Genomic DNA, 22249 nt, shown 5'->3' with positions numbered 1-22249 from the left:
ATGTCCACGCTTGTCCACGGAGAGGGGGGTGGGGGTATAGACTATGTCCACGTGGACACGAAAAATAAATATTTTTTCAAATATAATCACCGATACATTCTAAATTGAATAAAAACTGATCCATATTCAAGAATTTTGAAACTTTCCGCCCATCCTGAGTATTCCGTATTTATCCATAAACGGATTGAGCTGCCTGAGAGTGCTTCATATATTTTTACTAATATCATTGAACTTCTTCACTGAAATCTATATTCTGAAAATAACTCATGTAAACTGTGAACGACAGAGCTATTTTGTATGATCCTATAATTTTATAGTTGCGGGCTATGCATAGACGGTTATGTTTTCATGATATTACACATATGGTTTTTTCATCAAATATAATTTTCTATAGATTTTGTTCTATTTATCTCGAGAACAGTAAGTCTTAGGATAATTATGTCTGTATATAAAACTCCGATACAATATGACTATTCTATTAACCAGCAAAAAATTCAACGAGTGAAAGTAGTCAATGATTTAGGTGTCCTTTTTGGACTTACCTTCCAGAATCACTACAGTAATATAGTCGCTAAAGCAAACAAAAATCTGGGATTCATAATGAGAATCGCTAAGAACTTTCGTGATCCGTACTGCTTAAGAGCACTTTTCTATGCATTCGTCCGCTCAATCCTTGAAACGGCAGTGGTTGTCTGGAGTCCTTACACTGATATTTGGTCCGTACGGATTGAGTCTGTTCAGAAGAAATTTATCAGGTTTGCGCTTCGGAATCTTCCTTGGAGGGACCCGATGGCGCTTCCTCCATACGAAAGTCGATGCAAGCTGCTGAACATGGACACACTGGCTAAAAGAAGAGACGATATGCGCGCGATCTTCGTTGGAAAACTGCTTCTTGGGACAATCGACGCTCCTAAAATTCTAGCTGAACTAAACGTGAATGTGACTTCGAGATTTCTCCGTTCTACCACTTTTCTTCGTATTCCTTTCCACCGGACAGTTTACGGACAAAACGAACCAATTTGTGCTATGTGTTATATGTTTAATTCTGTTTTTCATTTGTTCGACTTCAATATTAGTTGTGAAACTTTCAAGAATCGCTTGCGTAATCGAGATTTAGTGTAGTTTAGTACCTAATCATGTAACATTTTATCATGTAGACCATGTTGTCAGATGATTTTGTTAATAATAAATATAAATATAAATAATTTATCATGCAGAATTTTGTGTAAAATTATTTTCTCGCATTACTTTTCTCGAACAGGTAGAGTTTTTCAAAGTATTTGAATTCCGTAAATTTCTAGTAATGAATATTTACATTTGCGTGAAATGATCCATGCACCACTAGTCGTCAAACTTGAATCAGTTGACCCAGTATTCTGTTTTTTTCAGAAAATTTCGCATATAATGCAGTTGTAAAACATTTGAATTGATGGATTGAAGTACCTTTCAGAAGTTAAAAAATGCTTAAAATTTGTCGTTTTTCAAGGGTTTTTATACTTTTTTTATAAATATTATAAAAATAAAATTGATTGTTTCTATCAACAAAATTAAAGCTCTCCAACCCTTCTACAATTCCTTCCTCGACACCACAATGTTATTCCTATTGTTATACTTCACTATTTAAAATGTTGTCATAACAGAACATTTTCTCATCTTTCAAATGAATGCAATTAAATTCTTCTAAGTTGCGTAATTTTGAATTGGGGTCAATTTGGAGCAAAAAATTAGTCTGAAGAAAAATTCAACTTTCGCAGTTGAGACTTAATTCCATTGATGGGAATCAATCTATCGTAAGTTGTCTGATGTCATTTTTCCCCGCAAGCACTTTGAAAGTCATCTAGACACTCAATGCAGAATGGCCCATAAGGATTCGAAATTTTTTTTCTAAAACGCCTTCAATACCCTCTGAAAATTCTCCGAACTATGGCGGAAAAAGGTTTGACTTGCGCAACCGACTAAAGGTGAATCGGAAATCCAGAGTGAAGATGAATCGGAATTTACTGTGATCGATTATATTCCGGAGTGGGCAAAGATTTGTTTCATCTAAAATTTTGAGTAACACTGTAACACTGTAACAATGCATTTGTTAAAGCAATAACTGGATCTTGTATAGAACATTTTCAAGTTGCCCCAATTGTCCTTCGATTTGCTGTGCGATCGTTATGTCATAAAATATTCATAATCCAAAATGAAATGATAACTATTCATTCGATCGAGAATATCTTCTGGAATTCTACTGGAATTCAATATGAATCAAATGAAGGCGAAATAATCAAGTTGACTGGATTATTACTGGCGTCTATGTGATATCAACTAATTTTTTTTGCAAGTGTTTAGAAAATCGTAAACTAAAAATGTATTTGAGAATGATTTTAATTTCATTTATTTCTATTTGATTGGAGCTTGCAATCTCAATTAGCAAAGCTCAAGATAAATCTTTGTAGTTGTGTAGCTTATATTCAGATGCGGATTGTTCCTCACAGTTAACCGTACATTGCGTGTTTCCGGGTTAGCAAACCAGATAGCCTTTATATCTTCGCTGATAATGGAAAAACAAAAAATATTGTATACTCACAAGTGTTTCAAAATTAAACTCACAAGAAGCATGTGCTTTGTTATACCACTCATTTCGCTACCATACAAGAACAATGGGCCACAACAAAGCAGGTACAGGGTACAGCAAGTAAAATTTGGAATAAAAACAACTTAAATGGAATTAAAATGGAATTTAGGCGCAAATCAGTTATTTCCTTAATTATTTTAATTTAAAAAGGAAAAATGTCCACGTGGACAAAGGGGGGTAGGGATACGAAAATGTCCACGCTTGTCCACGGAGGGGGAGGGGGGAGTTTAAAACCGTGCTTTTTCTGTCCACGTGGTATGTGGACAGCCCCTTATGGTAATACGAGTGAGTTTTTCATTAGTTTAGAAAATATATCTTATTTTTAAAGACTCTAAGGGGCTGTCCACATACCACGTGGACAGAAAAAGCACGGTTTTAGACTCCCCCCTCCCCCTCCGTAGACAAGCGTGGACATTTTCATACCCCGACCCCCCTTTGTCCACGTGGACATTTTTTCTTTTTGAATTAGGATAAATAAGGAAATAACTGATTTGCGCCTAAATTCTATTTAATTTTAATCCCATTTAAGGGGGAACCTTGTCTGGAAGGTCGGAAAATAATGAATTTTCTTGGATTTTGACGTAGAACTACGTCTTTCATTAAGGGTGCCAAATCAGAAAACAGGTCACGTTTTTATGAAATAAAGTTAACGTTAATAACTATTTTTGCCGCGAACGGATTTTGGCGATTTACATACTAAACGAATCGGAAATTCCCTAAGATTTGTTTAATATGATATACATTAGAATCCCTTTATTTGTAAATGGTTAAAATTCATGAAAACTTTAAGCGTTTCTATTTTCCCATGCATTTGTTCAGTCCATTTGTGTGCTTTCCCGAACAGAACTGTCAATAACGAGCAACTTATCGACGAGCTACGAAGGGGAAATCGTAGGATGTAAAGTCACCGTGAACAAAGGAGAAGAAGAAGAATGAAGGGGAATACTTGCCTAGAGTATAAACAGTGGATCTCGCTGAGGCAAACTTTCATTCGGCATCGGACTGTTGAGTAATCCAGTTCACTTTGCTTTCGCTGCGCTTCGATCTAAGATTGGACCCCACCAGTGGTAATTCAACTTGGATATCGTCGTGTGATTTTTCCAGTTCGTTTTTCGCGTTATTCGTATCGTGTGTTTTTTTCCGCGTCATAAATTGGACGCTTCGCACAGTGTGTGATGAGCAAGAAGAAGAGGAAGGCTGGCTCGAGCCCTGCAAAAAACGAACGCATTGCCAGGGGCAATAAAATTTCGAGGCAAGCGTCATCAGATGATGCACGCGATGTTGGTGCAGTGAAAGGCGCTCGCACTGAACCGAGCCTTCGCATCGAACAACAGCGAAGTAGGCGACTTCGGCGTGTCGGTCGAAAATGTAAACGCCGTTACCCAGGCAGCATAAAGCTCCCCCCGCTGGTGGTGAAGGCGGTTGCTCTTGACAAACTCATCAGCGAATTCGCATCGATGGGTGTTACAGCAGAGTACTAGCTGTGTGGCATAATTCAGTCTTTTTCCAAGCAGTGAACATTGTTTGTTTTCCGTCATCATAAGGGCTTCGATGGTGTTTTTGACATTGCATGAATGTATTAAGCTGACTTTATGGCGAAGCAGGCGTTAAGATTGTACCAAGCATCTTGAATGTCGTACTGGAATGTTACAAGTTATTTGGGTCCGCGTGCCAGTCGCAAAACTGCCTACAACTAGGGTTGCATTTGCACTAGTCTTGATCATAATGAAGCAATGCTACTGTTTTCGAGGTTGTTGATATTACAAAAAGAGTTCATTTCGCTTATTTAATCACCAAGAAAGTGAATGTCGTCCTGGAATTTTGTATGTGATTAGGTTTCGCTTGCCAGTAGCAAAAGTTCCTCCACTAAGGGTGACAGCTGCGCTCATCTCGAGTATGAGAAAGTAATGCATTTTTTTTCGAGGCCAGTAATATAAACAGAAGTGTTTCTTTTGAGAATAGCGCAAAATGATGAGAAGTTTAAGTTTAAGTTTGCTATAGAATATGATAGATGAGGTTCTGACCTATCTTCCACATTGCCAAATACAGTACGGAATGTATTTGCAGCTAAGTTATGACCAAAAGAGAGAGTCGATGTAGAGAAATCGATCGAATCACTTACTGAGCCCCTAATTTGACACCTGCAAGTGTTGTCATTGTTGTTGTTTCCTCGCGGTGCTAAAGATATATTGATATAATTGACTGTAACCGAGTCTGTCAATTGCGAAAAAGGCCACCGGAATAGCGTTCGAGGTAAATTATCAATGCATTGACATGAAATAAATTGCGACATACGATCAGCTAGTGTATTGTTCTGTGAAGGCAAAAATGAATCATCCTCCTATAATTTTTTTTGAATGTTAGCTGGATGCGTAGATGCTGTCTAAAAATCGGTACCTTGCTGGTGGTATCGGTTCTGAAGCAACGGGGTGTCGTAGAACAAATTCCAATGAATATTTAGAAACATTAGGACAATATCTAGCGTCACATAGGGGTTTTTACAAATTTGAAAAACTGCCGAAATTGCGGCAATTTTTGTTAAAAATGAGCTATTTTTTATAAAAAATCGCTGTTTAGAAGCTCATGAAGAATCGAAAAAATGAGAAATCAAAATATGGCTTTGTAACGCTTTAGATAATCTATTTTTACAGGCTGATAAACAAATTTCAGCCAAATTGGTCGAGTAGATCCTAAGATATTGATACCCCCAGTCGAAATAACACGGTATCGAGAAAAACGCGTTTCAAAATTCGTACAGTATTACTACATCCCTTGGGGTGAGGTCATACTTGTGGTTGTAACTTTCCCACGTCACTACAATAGATCAAACTAATGGTCGCAGTGGTACAATGCTCCTACAGAAGAACTTTCCAACAAAATCAAATATCTAAAAGGGGCATAAGCTTCCCAAAAACGCAAAAAAATCGTTTTTTTTTTTGATTTTCCAGACCGGGGTCCCCCCCTTAAATTGTTTTTATTTCAAATTTCACTAGCTGTACCCTGTACTAGTTGTGGCCTATTGTTCTTGTATGGTAGAGAAATGGGCAGCATAACAAAGCACATGCTTCATATGAGTTTAATTTTGAAATACTTATGAGTATATGATAGTTTTTGTTTTTCCATTATAAGCGAATATATAAAGGCTATCTGGTTTGCTAACACGGGAACACGCAATGTACAGTTGACCAAGGTGGGGAATAATTCGCATCTGAATATAAACTACACAACTTCAAAGATTGATCTTGAGCTTTACTAATTGTGATTGCCAATCGCCAATCGAATAAAAATAAATGGATTTAAAAACATTTTCAAATACATTTTTAGTTCACGATTTTCTAAACACTTGCAAAAAAATGTGTCGATATCACATAGACGCCAGTAATAATCCAATCATCTTGATTAATTCGCTTCCATTTGATTCATATGGAATTCCAGTAGGACATTTTACTACAGAGATGCATTGTTTTATGGCCGAGTTACAGTGTTACTCAAAATTTTAGATGAAGAAATTCTTTGCCCACTCCGGAATATGATCGATCACTGCCAATGCCGATTCATCTTCACTCTGGATTTCCGATTCACCTTTAGTTGGTAGCGCAATTCAAAACCTTTTCCGCCATAACTCGGAGAATTTTCAGAGGGTATTAAAAGCGTATTAAGATATTTTATTATGTTTCAAATGCTTATAGACCATTCCGCATTGAGTGTCTAGATGACTTTCAAAGTGCTCGCGGAGAATAATGAATTGTCTCACGATTCATTGATCCCCAACTATGAAATCGAGCTCAAATCTCAACTATGAAAGTTGAACATTTCTTGAGTACGCTACATTGAACAATTTAATTGAATTAATTTGAAAGATGAGAAAATTTTCCATTATATTCTGTTGTAGAACATTTGGAATAGTCAAAGATTACAATAGGAATAACATTGTGGTGTCGAGGAAAGAATTGTAGAAGGGGTAGAGAGCTTTAATTTTGTTGATAGACACAATCAAGTTTATCATGTATTTTTGGGGAAAAAAAAAGTAAAACCCTTAAAAAACGAAAAACTTTAAGTATTTTTTCACTTCTAAAAGGCACTTCAATCCATCAATTCAAATGTTTTACAACTGCAATCTATGCGAAATTTTCTGAGAAAAAAGAAATACTGGGTCAATTGATTCTAGTTTGATGACTAGTGGTGCATGGATCATTTCACGCGAATGTAAATATTAATTCCTAGAAATTGACAGGATTCCAATACTTTGAAAAATTCTAACTTTTCGAGAAAAGTAATGCGAAAACATGATTCTACACGAAATTCTGCATGAAAAACTATACAGACATTATTATCCTTAGGCTACTTGTTCTCGAAATAGAACAAGCTCTATAGAAAATTGTATTTGATAAAATAAAAACCATATGTGTAATATCATGGAAACTTAACCATTATGGAATCGCTTACTTTTTATAGGTTTGTGCTATGAACGTCTAATGCATAGCCCGCAACTATAAAAATTATAGGATCATACAAAATAGCTCGGTCGCTCACAGTTTACGGGGTTATTTTTAGGAAATGGATTTTAGTGAAGAAGTTCAATGATAAAGTCTGCTTCATTTAATATTGGAACACAAACAATTGCGTGTGATTCAGTCATTTATTAACGAATTCATAATTTGTTTTTCATACAAATGTAGCATTTTCTTTACTCTTTCATAAAAAAAAATAAAAAAAATTATTCATTGCTGTTTCGAAGAAATTCTCGTACTTTTCCCGTAATACGGCACATTAGGCGGCGCACACCCTTTTCGTCCACCGTTTTGGCGATTTGATTCCACCAGTTCTTCATTTGAGTCATGTTCCTAACAAGTTTTCCCTTTGCCTTAAGCCTCCGCTTCGTGATTGCCCAGTATTTCTCTATCGTCCGGAACTGGGGGCAGTTTGGGGGGTTGAGGTCCTTCGGTATTACGCTGACCCCGTTCGTTGCGTACCATTCCATAACCGTTTTGCTGTAATGGCAGCTTGCGAGGTCCGGCCAAAACATTACTGGACGGTCGTGGGCACGAATAAACGGCAGAATCCGTTTCTGTAGGCACTCTTTTTTGTAGACTTCTGATGTCATTGTCTTGTCAGTGAGAAAGACTTTGGTTTTCTGTCCACAACTGCATATCCCCTGCCAAATCATGTACTTGCGGGCGAATTTATCCGCAAACACGAACTTAAATTTTGCAGGTACATCCCCCCGAGCCGTCGCCAAATAAAATTTTTGACCTGGGATTTGCCCAAAGTCCGCCTTCATCGTCCATCAGAATACATCCGTCGAACTTGGTCAGCACTTGGTCGTACAGCTTTCGAGCACGGATTCTGGCCACATTGTTCTGCTTCAGCGTCCGATTTGGCTGTTTGCTGGCTCGGAATGACCTTATTCCTTCCCGGAGACGAATTCGTCGCACCGTACTGTGAGCGGCCTGGAACTTATTGGCCAAATCGCGGTTTGAAAGTTTCGGATTCCTCTTGACGGCCTTGATGACTTTCCCACGCAGTTTCCGGTCGACAGTTCCACTCCGACGCTTCGAATGCGGCTTCCGAGCCGTCGTCAATGTTTCCTTGTACTGCTTGATAACACGCCATACGGTATTTCTGGGCATTTTAAGCTGTTTAGCTAGCTTAGATGCCGACAACAATAGATTTTCAAGAAAACTGTGCACAATTTTATCCCTCCATTCGGCTTCCATGGCGGTTGTTTACAAAATGCTATCGTTTGGTGTTATGACATAAATACATGGTGAAAGGTAATGAATTTCCCGACACGTGGGTGAAAAAAGTTTCCAAATCCGTCCACTAGGAGCGCCACAATGAGCAAAAGAATTTGTTCCAATATTAAATGAAGCAGAATTTATTAGAAAAAATATATATAAAGCACTCTCATGCAGCTCAATTCGTTTACTGGTAAATACGGAATACTCAAGTTGGGCGGAAAGTTTTAAAATTCTTGAATATGCAACAGTTTTTGTTGAATTTAGAAGGTATCGGTGATTATATTTGAATAAATATTCATTTTTCGTGTCCACGTGGGCATAGGCTATACCCCCTGCCCCCTCTCCGTGGACAAGCGTGGACATTTTCATACCCCCTACCTCCCCTAAAATTGTCCACGTGGTATGTGGACAGCCCCTAATATGATTTTTAAACATCAGAAATCTTTTCTTTGTCGATTTTGGAACTTGATTCCATGCGAAACATTGTTCTTTCGTTGGAAAATTTAGTTTGAAATTAAGCTGTTCCATTGATGCTTGCTTCTTAGCATTTTGCTAAGCAATTTGCGGTCAAAATAATTAGATTTTTATGCTGTGAAGTGGCTGTTTTAATGCAAACAGTGTATACGCATACATTACAACCTTCTTGATGTTGTGATTCGACCAATTTATACGATTTTATTGAAATAAACATGTATTTTTGTATTACCATAATTGATATAGTTTTACATCTATGTGCCAGTTATAAATATGAAATAGCACTATGCGTGTCCGACCGAAGCATATTTGTTTGATCCACTCTGTTGAAAATTAAATCTTAGGTTGATGTATTAATATCCTTTGTTCAGTTTCTGAAGAGAAGCGAAAACTGCATCACAATCCACTCGCCTTGGTGATTGTCCTGTCAGCAAGCAGAGAGGCCCAGCAACGAGGAGCAGACACATAACAACAGTCTAATCTAGAGATAAAACGGATATTCGGTATCATGCCTATCCGGCCAATATTTGGTATAGGGCCGAATATCGGATATTAGAAAAGAAAAAAAAACAATATTTTTATTATAAATCAACCTTGTAATGCTTGTTAATCTTTTTTTGATTTGTAGTTAATTAAGTGTACCCTCTCTCAGATTATCATCCCAGAAGTTATGAGAATAATGTGGCACAAGAAGCCATAGTTGTCGTAAGAGAAAGTCAGGTCAGTTAAGAGAATCGATCAAAGCAGAAGCAAAAATTAGACAGATTAGAAAATTGCCGAATAATAAATAATGATTCTTGTACATAATTTATTGGAATTTTCAAAACTGCCTTCTGGTTTGGAAATAATCGCATTATTGAAAAAGTATTCATTAGACAAAAGGAAATTTTTCTTTCTATCTAAACTTTTTCCTGTAAGCCATTTTACTACAGTAACACTCTTGGAATCAAGTGAATACTGATTGATAAGGTTTATCCGATTTATTATTGAATTGGTTAATAAAACACTGTGTTAATCTACAAAATCTTAAAAAAAAACAAAAAAAAACATTTTTTTTCTTTCCAGTACTGTTATCCACTACACCTACACAGAAAAAGATAGAAGCATTCAAGTATTACATTCCAAAACATGAAGCTTTAAAATTATGTGTATCCCATCTTCATGCGTTGGTTTTTCACAAAGATACAGGGTTTTAAAATCGTTCCGTTCCCATAATTTTTGTCGAGTGTAGAATCAACGACATAGTATTGCACATTAGGAATTAGATTTAAAGGCATAGTTTTATTTAAAAATTGTTATTGGAGTATTATTTGAATCCTATTAACACTTTTTCTATGTGACACCGACTATTACCATAATAGGGACACTTAGTACGAAACTCCTGGAGCACTATTGCCATAATGGGTACAGGGAAGTGGCGTTTTCAAACATGTTTTTTGTACAATTTAGTCAGTTAACCATCGAAATATCAATGAGTATCTTCAAAAACAGAGTCAAACTGCTTTTGTACACTTTTGAACTAAAATAGAGTATTTATTCGCCAATTTCTGCAAGTTGGTGGGATATGTCCTCCATAATTGGTACACTAATCCTGTGAGTTATTGGTAAATCAATTATGTGCAATCTAAAGCAATATCAACACAATTTCGTAATTATCAAAATAATCATTCAATACGCGAGAAACATTATATGTATTCATATTCAGATTAGACTGAACTTTATTCCCAGAACGCCCAGAAATCTGCAAAAATACGCTCGAAATCCACGAAAGTTGAATTGACTACTACCAGGATTAATCAAACAGGAATTTTCTCTTATCTCCTTCGGCTTCATAGTGAACGTAATCTGATTTGGTGGCCTTTCGTTCGACCCTCTGTCCACTGGATTCTTCCAGTTGCTTCTCTAAGAGCACCTTCATAGAAAGCGGGTTTGTGCAATCTGTACCTAGGAGTCATTCTCCTATGGCTCCATTACTCCAATGTCAGCTCAGGGTTCTGTTCACTGTTCAAAAACAGTTTGTTTTTGCTTCGCAGCTTTGATTGTTTGGGAAAATATTCCAAATGATTTCAAGTGTTGTATTTCATACATTCGTTACCCCGTATTCGTAAAATAAACGCATTAGTCAGCATACTAAAACCTTCGTTCCTAGACTCGAATGATGTTCCTAAAAGCAGATATGAATCCATTGTTTTCTGCTTATCCCAATGGCCCAGCATAAACCGGAGAGCAATATGCGTCTCATATAGTTATTTTCCAGCAGTTTCCGGCTCTATTGCATCAACAACGTTTTTGATTTGTTGTAAGGGTGGGTTTAGACTAGTGATATATTCATGTGAAGGAATATGATGAGATTTAAGGAAATCGCATCAACCGTTTACACTAGCGTGAACTTCTATAATGAATATTTGAATATGAATATTTCTATTTTGAATATTTTCGGTGAATTTATTCACCTGAAGTAGAACTGCATTCAACTTTAGTGATTTCTCACCAGTGAGAAATTCACAAACGTTTACATATGCTGAAATTATTCAAGTTATATATACCTCGAAAAAGTGTATCATATTTATTCTCACCCGTTCACACCCATTTTCACGTGAATAAATCCATCTATAGCTATAGATCTCCCTAATGTAAACCCGCCATAAGTCAAACTTATCACCGGTATTGAAAAATACCTTTTGCATTGTATTATTTAGTTCATGGAGTCTCAGCAAACATTAAATTGTATAACTTTTGCACATGCTAGGTTACCTATAAATTCGTATCGGATCACAATGTGGATATGCATCATGTATATTTAAAATTGTATAAAATGCAAAAACACGATTTTCTATATCATTGATGGAAGTCGTATATTGGTATAAAGCACATTTTAAAATCACTATCTGCAACATTATCTAGATATATTCAATTCATATTATATAACATTGTCGAATCAAATCGCATATTAGTACACTTATATCGTAATTTCGTTATATGCGGCTTCATACACGTATATTAGAGTGCCAATAAAAATGTTCATCTCGAATTTTGATACGGGACTTCCTGCAAGATGTTGTTTTGTGCGATAAAATACCCTATGCAGAATATTAGCTCAATCGAACTTTATTTACTAGTGTCGCAAAACGTCAAAATTTAGGTTTTTTAAATACCCAAGGGAGGAAAATGAAATCCATTCGGGATTTTCAAAAAAAATGTTGATGCCAAATGATTTAAAATTACATGCAACGTCGAGATTTACTGTTATCTCAAATTTTAACAGTCATAAATCGACTTTTCAGACGGAAAACCCCAAGTGCCAAAAATTTTATTAAAAAAAAAATTTCAAGCAGTGGCGACGTGTACGAAGGGCGAGGATGATGATCCGCCCCTGATGTCACCCTTTGGATGGTGACATCAGTGTGCTTTCCCGAACAGAGCTGTCAATAACGGGCAACTTATGCAGCCGCTAGAATAGAAACAACGAAGGGGGATAGCGAAAAGAGAATATTTGCGAAGAAGAGTCGATTTGCACCCCCACCACCCCGCCAGAAATGGAATACATCATATTCATCCAATTTCTTCATATAAATTCGGTTCATTCTGCACCCCTAAAATCGTGCACCCGAGCGCGGTACCCACTGAGTATAAGTATTGCATCTCCTCTGAGGAAAATTCTCAGAATCTTTCTGTGCCCGAAACAACAAAGGTGACTTATTCTGCTCGTTTTGTGTTTTATGTTTCCCCTCGAGTTGTGATCGCTAGCGAATATGTCGTGTGCATCGGTTCTTGACGGTTGACCGTTTTGACCGAGAGTCGAGAAACAATTTTTCATAAACGGCAATTCTCGTGATGTTTCATTTTTATCGCTGCAACTGTGTGGATCTGATAGACGCGTGTTTGATGCTGTTGAATGGCGATGCACGGAAGATGCCTCTCGTTAAATACTCAGTGCAATGCGTGCATTGATATGAAGAAACAAATTGTGACATATGACCAATTAGTATAATGTTCTCGCAAAGGCAAGAAAGAATCGTTGCTTCTCTAGATGATTCTACAAAACCACGCAAGCCATTAACCTTTTTACAGGGTCCCCGGAACTTTTTACTAAAGGGTTATTTATGAAATTTCGACATATTTGCGAATTATATCCGAAATGATAAAATAACAAATTTCAAAAAAAAGACGGGTGGGTAATGTCGGGGACATAACCAGAGTGACGTAGGACTATACAAAGGGAACAGCTTTTGTTAAATATATATATTTTAAATATATTGTTTTATTTTCTTCTCCTACGTGAATACCTACCTATCTACCTGAAAAATGAATTAGTTTACTGTTTACTCTTTATGAACATGTTGATGGTTCTGAAAAGAACCTTTGGTGTTGTGTTTTTGTTATCACTCGATATTCCCATCTTGTTCGGTTAAACCTTCCTGTTTAGCTATTGCGTTTGCCACTCGCCACAGCTTTCACAGTTGGAAAATTTCTTCCTATCCAGCTTGTACATGTTGTTCAGTAAATTACATTTAATGCGACGTGCCGGAGAAACACTATGCCACTCACTGAAACTAATTGTTGCCTTGATGAGCGCCGAACCGAAGCTGCTCTGTTCTTGATGCGGGTTTCCTGATTGTCGTGAGCAGCTTTGCAAGCCAACTCGAGCACTCCGACGGCCGAAACTCTATAATCGCTGCTAGGTATATTGGTGCTCCGGCACCAATCCGTTCGACCTAGTTACCCTTGCGGAGCAATCAGTGAATGCGACCAACAGGGAACTGGAGACCTGCACGGTTCGAGTGAGACTTTGCCTTTCCCTTAACTTGTCCTCCTTTGTTACGTCCACGATGCCGATGCCGTACAACCACACGGGTTTACGGTTTGAAAGAAAATAAGATATTTTTTTGGGGTCCGCGTGTTTTATACTCTAGCGGTACACACTCACAGAATAGAGACAAAACGGCAGACTCAGCCAGTGGGGCGAGTCCAACGAGACGAACGAATGAGCGTTAAAAGGGAGCGATGGCAAAAAAAAATACATTCATTACGATTTGTTCGCTCGTTGGATTCACATGCAGGCTAAAAAGGGTCCTTTTCAGGATCACAAAATTATCTTCAATCTAAAGAGTTTATTGTTTCGTTATCACTCGATATCCCCATCTTGTTCGGCTAAACCTTTCTGTTTATGAATTGCGTTTGCCACTCGCCACAGCTTTCACAGTTGTAAAATTTCTTCCCATCCAGCTTTGTGACATGTTGTACAGTAAATTACATTCAATGCGACGTGCCGAAGCGCCACTCAGTGTCGCATTAGAGGCGATTTTAACCTGTAATTGAACATTTGCAAAGACAGTGGTACAGTGTCGACTTTCAATGTGGGGTCATAATTTGGATCTCTATGTTTACAAAAATGTCCAACTAAATAAGTCGCATTACATGTCCGTCCAATTAGCTAACTGTCGAACTAATTGTAAATTGCTGTACTTTCAATCTGGAAACAATTTAAGAATTGGTGAAAATTGAATAATCAGGAAAGTCCCCAACTATCAATAAGCTCAGAACAACTGCCAAATTCACATACTCATCAGATCCTGGCAAACAAATGATGAAAAAATCAATTTGTGTTTTATTTTTATTTTGGATAATGTTTTAGAAAGCATTGAACTGTATTTCGTAAACTCTTTTTTGGAAGGTTTAATGGCCCTGAAAAGCGCCTTGTTTTATGGAATGGTTCCAATTTAGACAACTTAGTACTCGTGGTTTCGAAAAGAACCATTTCGAATGCCCTCGATGCCGCCTTGTTCTGGATTTGCCACCAAAGCAGTTTGTATAAAGAACAAACTTTTTTCTTCTGCTACCTGATGCCGTTTTGCGATTGCGTTTGCCACTCGCCACTCGCTGCAACTGCCTGTTGTCTTGATGTCCACCGAACCGAATGTGTTCTGTTCCGAATGCGGGTTTTCTTATCGTCGCGAGCAGCTTTGCCAGCTAACTCGATCACTTCGGCGGCCGAAACTAAACACGGTTCGAGCGGGATTTTGCCTTTCCCTTCATTTTTCCTCCTTTACCATGTCCAGACATGGCTGCTTGGGTTGGTTTGTTGATGTGTTGTGATGCGAACCGATGTGGTGTACGGTTTGAATGAGAATGATCGTTACGGCAGCGGAGCGGGGATTTTTAAGCTGACTGGCTGGCTCGAGAATTACGCATGTGTGAGACTGCGACCAATATTTCGTTCATTTTTTTTCTTTTTCTTTTCCAATCGTGCTTCATTCTATTTCGCTGCTGCTCTGGTTGCCCGTTTTGGTCGGTACGATTTGAGGAGCACAAAATGGACCAATCAAAAATGGGCACATAGTGCATTTTGACCACGCTTGATATTTCACAATTATTCAATTATTTATCTCAAGAAAAATGAAATGTTATTCGTTATGATAGATGCGTAGATATATTTCCTATCAATTGATGCAAAAACCTTTGCGATCTATTGAGAAATGCTCGAGTTATAAGCGTTCCAAATCTTGCATTTTTTCCTACTTGTTCAGTGCCTAGATTTCCATTTCACCCCCTATATCTTCCGGTTAGACGTAGTCCTACGTCAAAAAAAAAATTGCGTTATCTTACGTCCTAAGCGGTCGTGTCTGGGGTGCAACCCCTCGATTTTTTTCGCAGAACAGCACGGCCTCAAAAATTGGCCTTTTGACATGATTCTGCTGATCATGTCGTATAGTATAGTCTGCAGAGCGTATCGTCATCTTAACATAACTGAGAAAGAGCTTGTTGATTATGTACGATTTTCGATACCAGCATGGCTTTTAGAAAGCTGAAATGGGCGTTTTTTACATTAACAAATCTTTGGATCACAGAGTTTCACCCAGTAGGTAACCTCATCCGGAGCTTTGGAAGAATCTTTGTTTCGCTTTGAATCAGGACTTCCGTCACTAGAGCCATTCAATTAACAAGGGGAGGCTCCGCAAGAACCATTTATAGGTTTTTGTTTATCATAACCGCATTCGATAAACTTGTGCATGCATCTTATCCGCTCTCCGTTTATTTCCTTCAGCTTATTATTAGCTGTCTGCCTGACGATTCACCTAATTCCTATCCACTGGATTGATCTCACTTCTCGGCGAATATCCTTGATGGTAACCGTTATCCCATCCTCCTCATCGCTCATCTCTTCATAAAAAGTATCATGATCTGAGGAGTTCAGAATGGTCAGTAGTTCCGCGAAGAACACGAAGTAAGGTTTTCCAGTGACTTGGTATGGAGATTCCATTTCCATCGATTTGCATTCTGATGGAATTTTCTTCGTTGCGTACATTGACTGCACTGTACTGTACTGTAAATTGTAATATTCAAACTTGGGCATCCGCATCCTCATCGTCAGGTCCGTCCAATCGAGAACGTATTTACACCCCCGTTCCAACAGACAGATGTTTGCGACCGTCGAACAAAACATTTTCAATGGCAAAAGATCGCACCTAACGATCTGGCGTAGTGGTAACATCCATACCTCTCACGCAGAGATCACGAGTTCAATTCTCACTCCCGACATTCTTCCAAAAATGGAAGTAAAAGTGACGAACCAGCCGAAATGTGTTGAAAGTCACTATAATAGAGAAAAAATAGTGTTGTCATGGTCGTCTTGGTAGCCAAATAGTTGAATTCAACCTTTTCATTGACAAATATTTGAGTTGGCATCTATAATAGAAAAGACACAAGAATCAATCGCATTGTTAACGTAAGGCTACGAAATTATTGCATAGAATAATTTTATTTATCACATCCGGTATTATATGAGTAAGGGACGAAACATTATATTAATTCTTCGTTGGAGACTCTAATACGTGATTTGCTTGTAACTTCCTCGTAATATTTAAAAAGTGGATTCGATCATTTTGATACCAAGTCTTATCCTCTACATATGATTTGACTGATCGCTGTCTAGAGTGAACCTGGAAGAGAAATCACAAAGTAAAACGCAACGTGACAAACGCGGAATCCATCCTAAAATCAGCAGAACGAAACAGCAAACACAACAAACATAGCACAGTCCCTCATTCTAGACCACTAGGTCTAGGCAACTGGCGCTACAATCCCGACTTTCTTCCGAAATGAAAGTAAAATAACGAACCAGCCAAAAGTGTTGAAAGTCACTATAATATGAAGAAACAAAAAAATGGGTGGGTTATATCTATGATATAACCGCAAGATTGACGTGGGACTACCTTGGCTTAGCAATCATTTATTTGTATTGATTAAATTTTTGATTGAATGAAAAAAATTCCGAATTCAATGTGCTGGGGAAACACATTTCAGCCGGAACAAAAATGTCCTCGACTTACATGTGTTTGTAATGCCAATTTCCCTACGCTCCTTGTATTTAAAGTCTGTGTTAGGGAAACATATTTCAATCGAAACAAAAATACCCCCTTGCATGTATTTGCAATGCCAATTTCCCCACGCTCCATGAATTTGAAGTCTATGTTACGGGAACATATTTCAGTCGGAACAAAAATGCACCCGACTTACATGTATTTGCTATGCCAATTTCCCCACGCTCCATGGATTTGAAGTCTGTGTTAGGGAAACACTCCCGTGGCCGAGTGGTTAGCGTCATAACTAACATGCCGGGTGTTCGGGTTCGATTCCCGTTCTGGTCGGGGGAATTTTTCGTCAAAGAAATTTCCTCCGACTTGCACTGTGATCACGCGTATTCTCTAGAGCTTGCCACTCAGAATGCATTCAAGGCGTGTTATTTGGCATAGAAATCTCAACTAAGTACTAATAAAAATGACGCAAGTAATACTACGTTGAGACGGCGAAGTTCCTCTAGGAACGTTAGTGCCATTGAAGAAGAAGAAAAGAAGAAGAAGTTAGGGAAACACATTACAGTCTGAAAAAAAATACCCCCGACTTTCATGTAATTGCAATGCGATTCCTCAAACGCTGCTTGGTTTTGAAGTCTGTGTTAGGGAACACATATCGGTGAGAACAAAAGTCCCCATACTTTTATGTATTTGGAATGCACATTTCCCCAAGGCTGCTTGGTTTTGATGGCTGTAATGGGGAATCCGTAAATCGGGCCAATCAAAACGAGGCAGTTAGGGCGTTTAGATAACGCTTAACATTTTACAGTTATTCATTTGTTTATCTAATGAAAAACGACATTTTATTAATTGCAATAGAAGCGTAGAAATATTCCCTATCAATTGATGCAAACATCTTCCCGATCCAGTAAGAAATGTTCGAGTTATAAGCATTCGGAATCTTTCATTTTTTCCTGCATGCTCTGTGTTTAGGTTTTCATTTTACCCCCCATATACTCCGGTTAGACGTAGTCCCACGTCAAAAAAACCTTGCTGTTGCAGCTATTATTGCATAGAATAATTTTATTTATCACATCCGGTATTATATGAGTAAGGGACGAAACATTATATTAATTCTTCGTTGGAGACTCTAATACGTGATTTGCTTGTAACTTCCTCGTAATATTTAAAAAGCGGATTCGATCATTTTGATACCAAGTCTTATCCTCTACATATGATTTGACTGATCGCTGTCTAGAGTGAACCTGGAAGAGAAATCACAAAGTAAAACGCAACGTGACAAACGCGGAATCCATCCTAAAATCAGCAGAACGAAACAGCAAACACAACAAACATAGCACAGTCCCTCATTCTATTCAACAAACGCATATTTCATTGCCCAAAATAATAAATCCTTCAATACAAAAAAATAAGCGACAACCCTTGCTTTTAGGGAGGCGATATGGCGTAGTGGTAACATCCTTCTCACGCTAACAGTCACGTGTTCAATTCTCTCACTCCGGAAGCGCCCCTAATCTTGAACTTTCTGTAAAGGTGTAAAGTGTCGCTGACCAGTTTTAATTCTTCTACTGACGTGAATTCCAGTACCGCGAATATAAAAAAATATCCGCGCGACTTAAATTCCGCGTAATCAAATTATTGTTTGTCAAAATATATATAGCCTAATCGGTTCCGATTGGTGGATATGAAATGTATTCCGAAGCACCTCATTTTTTGATAAAATGTATAGTGTTAGGTTAATCGATATTGAGTTCGAAAAATAAAGAGTCGAGAGTTGCACGTTCAAGATAAGAGTTGTGTCTTTTGGTATTGAAAAAAGAATAGCCACTTGCCTAGACCACTAGGTCTAGGCAACTGGCGCTACAATCCCGACTTTCTTCCGAAATGAAAGTAAAATAACGAACCAGCCAAAAGTGTTGAAAGTCACTATAATATGAAGAAACAAAAAAAAATGGGTGGGTTATATCTATGATATAACCGCAAGATTGACGTGGGACTACCTTGGCTTAGCAATCATTTATTTGTATTGATTAAATTTTTGATTGAATGAAAAAAATTCCGAATTCAATGTGCTGGGGAAACACATTTCAGCCGGAACAAAAATGTCCTCGACTTACATGTGTTTGTAATGCCAATTTCCCTACGCTCCTTGTATTTAAAGTCTGTGTTAGGGAAACATATTTCAATCGAAACAAAAATACCCCCTTGCATGTATTTGCAATGCCAATTTCCCCACGCTCCATGAATTTGAAGTCTATGTTACGGGAACATATTTCAGTCGGAACAAAAATGCACCCGACTTACATGTATTTGCTATGCCAATTTCCCCACGCTCCATGGATTTGAAGTCTGTGTTAGGGAAACACATTACAGTCTGAAAAAAAATACCCCCGACTTTCATGTAATTGCAATGCGATTCCTCAAACGCTGCTTGGTTTTGAAGTCTGTGTTAGGGAACACATATCGGTGAGAACAAAAGTCCCCATACTTTTATGTATTTGGAATGCAGATTTCCCCAAGGCTGCTTGGTTTTGATGGCTGTGTTGGGGAATCCGTAAATCGGGCCAATCAAAACGAGGCAGTTAGGGCGTTTAGATAACGCTTAACATTTTACAGTTATTCATTTGTTTATCTAATGAAAAACGACATTTTATTAATTGCAATAGAAGCGTAGAAATATTCCCTATCAATTGATGCAAACATCTTCCCGATCCAGTAAGAAATGTTCGAGTTATAAGCATTCGGAATCTTTCATTTTTTCCTGCATGCTCTGTGTTTAGGTTTTCATTTTACCCCCCATATACTCCGGTTAGACGTAGTCCCACGTCAAAAAAACCTTGCTGTTGCAGCTAGCCGATAACAAATTTCAACTGCTTTTTTTTTTTGATTTTTATGATTTTGATAGTTCGATTTCCAAGCACTCTTTGAGCTATCGAAACATGTTTTTGGATCAATAAGTAACAAATCTTACACGTAAGCCTTTGTCTTCCAAATGTAATGATAATCATACCACTTCGTTCAGCCGATTAAAAGGTATCAATGTTCATAACCTTACCCCCCAAACGTATTTTTTTTTCTAAATTTTAAACTTACACTGCGGTACAGAAATGAAAGGCGTAGTAGTCCTACGTCAAATAAATCAGTTTTACCACCGATCGAAATAAAAATAGTGAACATCGTACTAGAGACAAAGTTTGAACCCTTTTAAAAACAAAGATTTTAAATGAACTGACCATCGTACACAAAATAAGAACTCCATCAATATTTCAACCATTCAGATACTGAAAATCTCAACATTCCAACATTGCCGCTGCGTTCGCGATATTCTGGCAACGCTTCCTCATTATAAGTCACAGAAACAAAGACCCGCATCTCTTGTTCTTCCCAAGTTCGGTTGGGTGGTTCAATGAAAACTCACTTCAACTCAACGAACTCGGGCGCGCGTCACCGACGAATATACATACGAATGCGACCGAAACAATCATATCGCCCATCTCGTATTACCCCCCTGCTCCACACACAATCATTCGTAAGCGCAATTCTGTTGTGACCCTCAGTGCTTTATAACATGGGAACCTTAATGCATTCAGTGAATCTGGCGTTGATTGAAAACAACATACGTAACTGGCTCACACACCAACTACATGACGTCATCCTCGCAAGAATCGCATTCGATAAGCGCTAGGCGCTTCAAACATAAAACAATACTTGACAATCTCAAGTGGAGACCGATGGAACGCCACAGAGCGCACTCCAGCTTGCCAGATCCTTTTTTCCCTTCAATGAGGGCACACATGTTTATCGTCGGCAACTTTTTCAGCTGTTGAAGCGAAGCGCAGAGAAGAACCCAAATCACGGAGCGGCGGCATTGTATGTGCGCGGGAACAAAAGACCCGTCAAATTATGACCACCCGTCGCTAGACATATATATATATCATCACCGTCATCATCATCATCATCATCATCATCATCGCCAGCAATGAAGGCAAACAACTCAGCATCAGACTCGCGATTGGAGGGATCCTCCTTGACCCAATTGACTGACTGTCGAATGCCGCGCGCAGGCTGCTGTTGTTTGTCGTGTGCTGCACGCGAGGCTTGGGTTATTTTTGCATGCTTTTGTTTGGTTGTTGGTGCCTGCTCCCCCCCATTAATCTGGAACATGGATCGAATAATTCAGAGCCTTCGGGAAGTCAGTGTGTGTGTGTATGTGTCGAGAGTAAATCATTCCTGGATGATTTACTGCATCCATGAACAGGCGCATGTCGATATTATTGAACGAATATATCAACTTGTTCAATAAGTTTTGTCGTAGAAATGAGAAAAGCGTGACTTTATGGTTTGCGAAGCCCTTCAATACCATTATATTATCCTGAAGTGAGAATCCAGAAGACTGGATACAATATTTATCTAAACCTCGCACTCATTCGGGAAAAGGGGTAAATGTGGTAAAAAGTCGGGAATTCAAATCCATCGGGAAAAATGCGGGAAAAAAGCTCCATAAAGTCAGGTTTTTTTTTCGCTCAATGTTTTTTTTCGGCGCTCTAAAATGTTACTGTACGCGTTTTAGTCATTAAAACGTCGCACGAGATACAACAACTTTCTTTTTTGGTATACCAGGACGAAGAACGTCTTGTTCTAATCAAAATTTGTTTCGCAATTGGTCGAAGTTCAATCAGACCGAACCATGTGACATTTTTATGATTTGGGGAAAAACGAACATGAACATTTTCGAAACTTTCTTTTTTTTTTGTTCAGTATTGTTTTCAGAAATGTTAACTACTCTCTGACAATACTGTGATGTATGATAGTTGCAAAAACACCCAGTCTCATGCCCAAAACAGATAACTTTTTGGCTTCCTATACGTACATGGTACACTCTGGCTGTACCAACGAAGCTCTTTTTAAGACGTGGTTAACTATGACTGAACAATTTCGAAATGTTTTTCTATCAATTAACAGTTGTGAGTCAAAGTGTGCCATTCTGTTATGAAAATTGGTGGGAGGAGGGGAGTGAGGTTGGAATTGCATAAACAACTAGCTGCGTTCAGCATAATAGTCTCTTACATCAGCTATCAGGCATGAATATGATTGCA

At 38.2% G+C, this 22249-nt stretch overlaps 1 protein-coding gene across 9 annotated transcripts in view; it reads left to right on the top strand.

Moving 5' to 3' along the window:
* LOC129773549 (transmembrane protein 47) overlaps positions 1 to 22249 on the top strand; it is a 125193-nt gene that overhangs the window by 1494 nt on the left and 101450 nt on the right. The window lies entirely within an intron of this gene.

Source organism: Toxorhynchites rutilus, chromosome 1 (genome assembly GCF_029784135.1).
Source record: "Toxorhynchites rutilus septentrionalis strain SRP chromosome 1, ASM2978413v1, whole genome shotgun sequence".
Lineage (NCBI taxonomy): Eukaryota > Metazoa > Arthropoda > Insecta > Diptera > Culicidae > Toxorhynchites > Toxorhynchites rutilus.
Note: the sequence above shows the minus strand (reverse complement) of the source record. Positions and strands in the feature narration are given on the sequence as shown.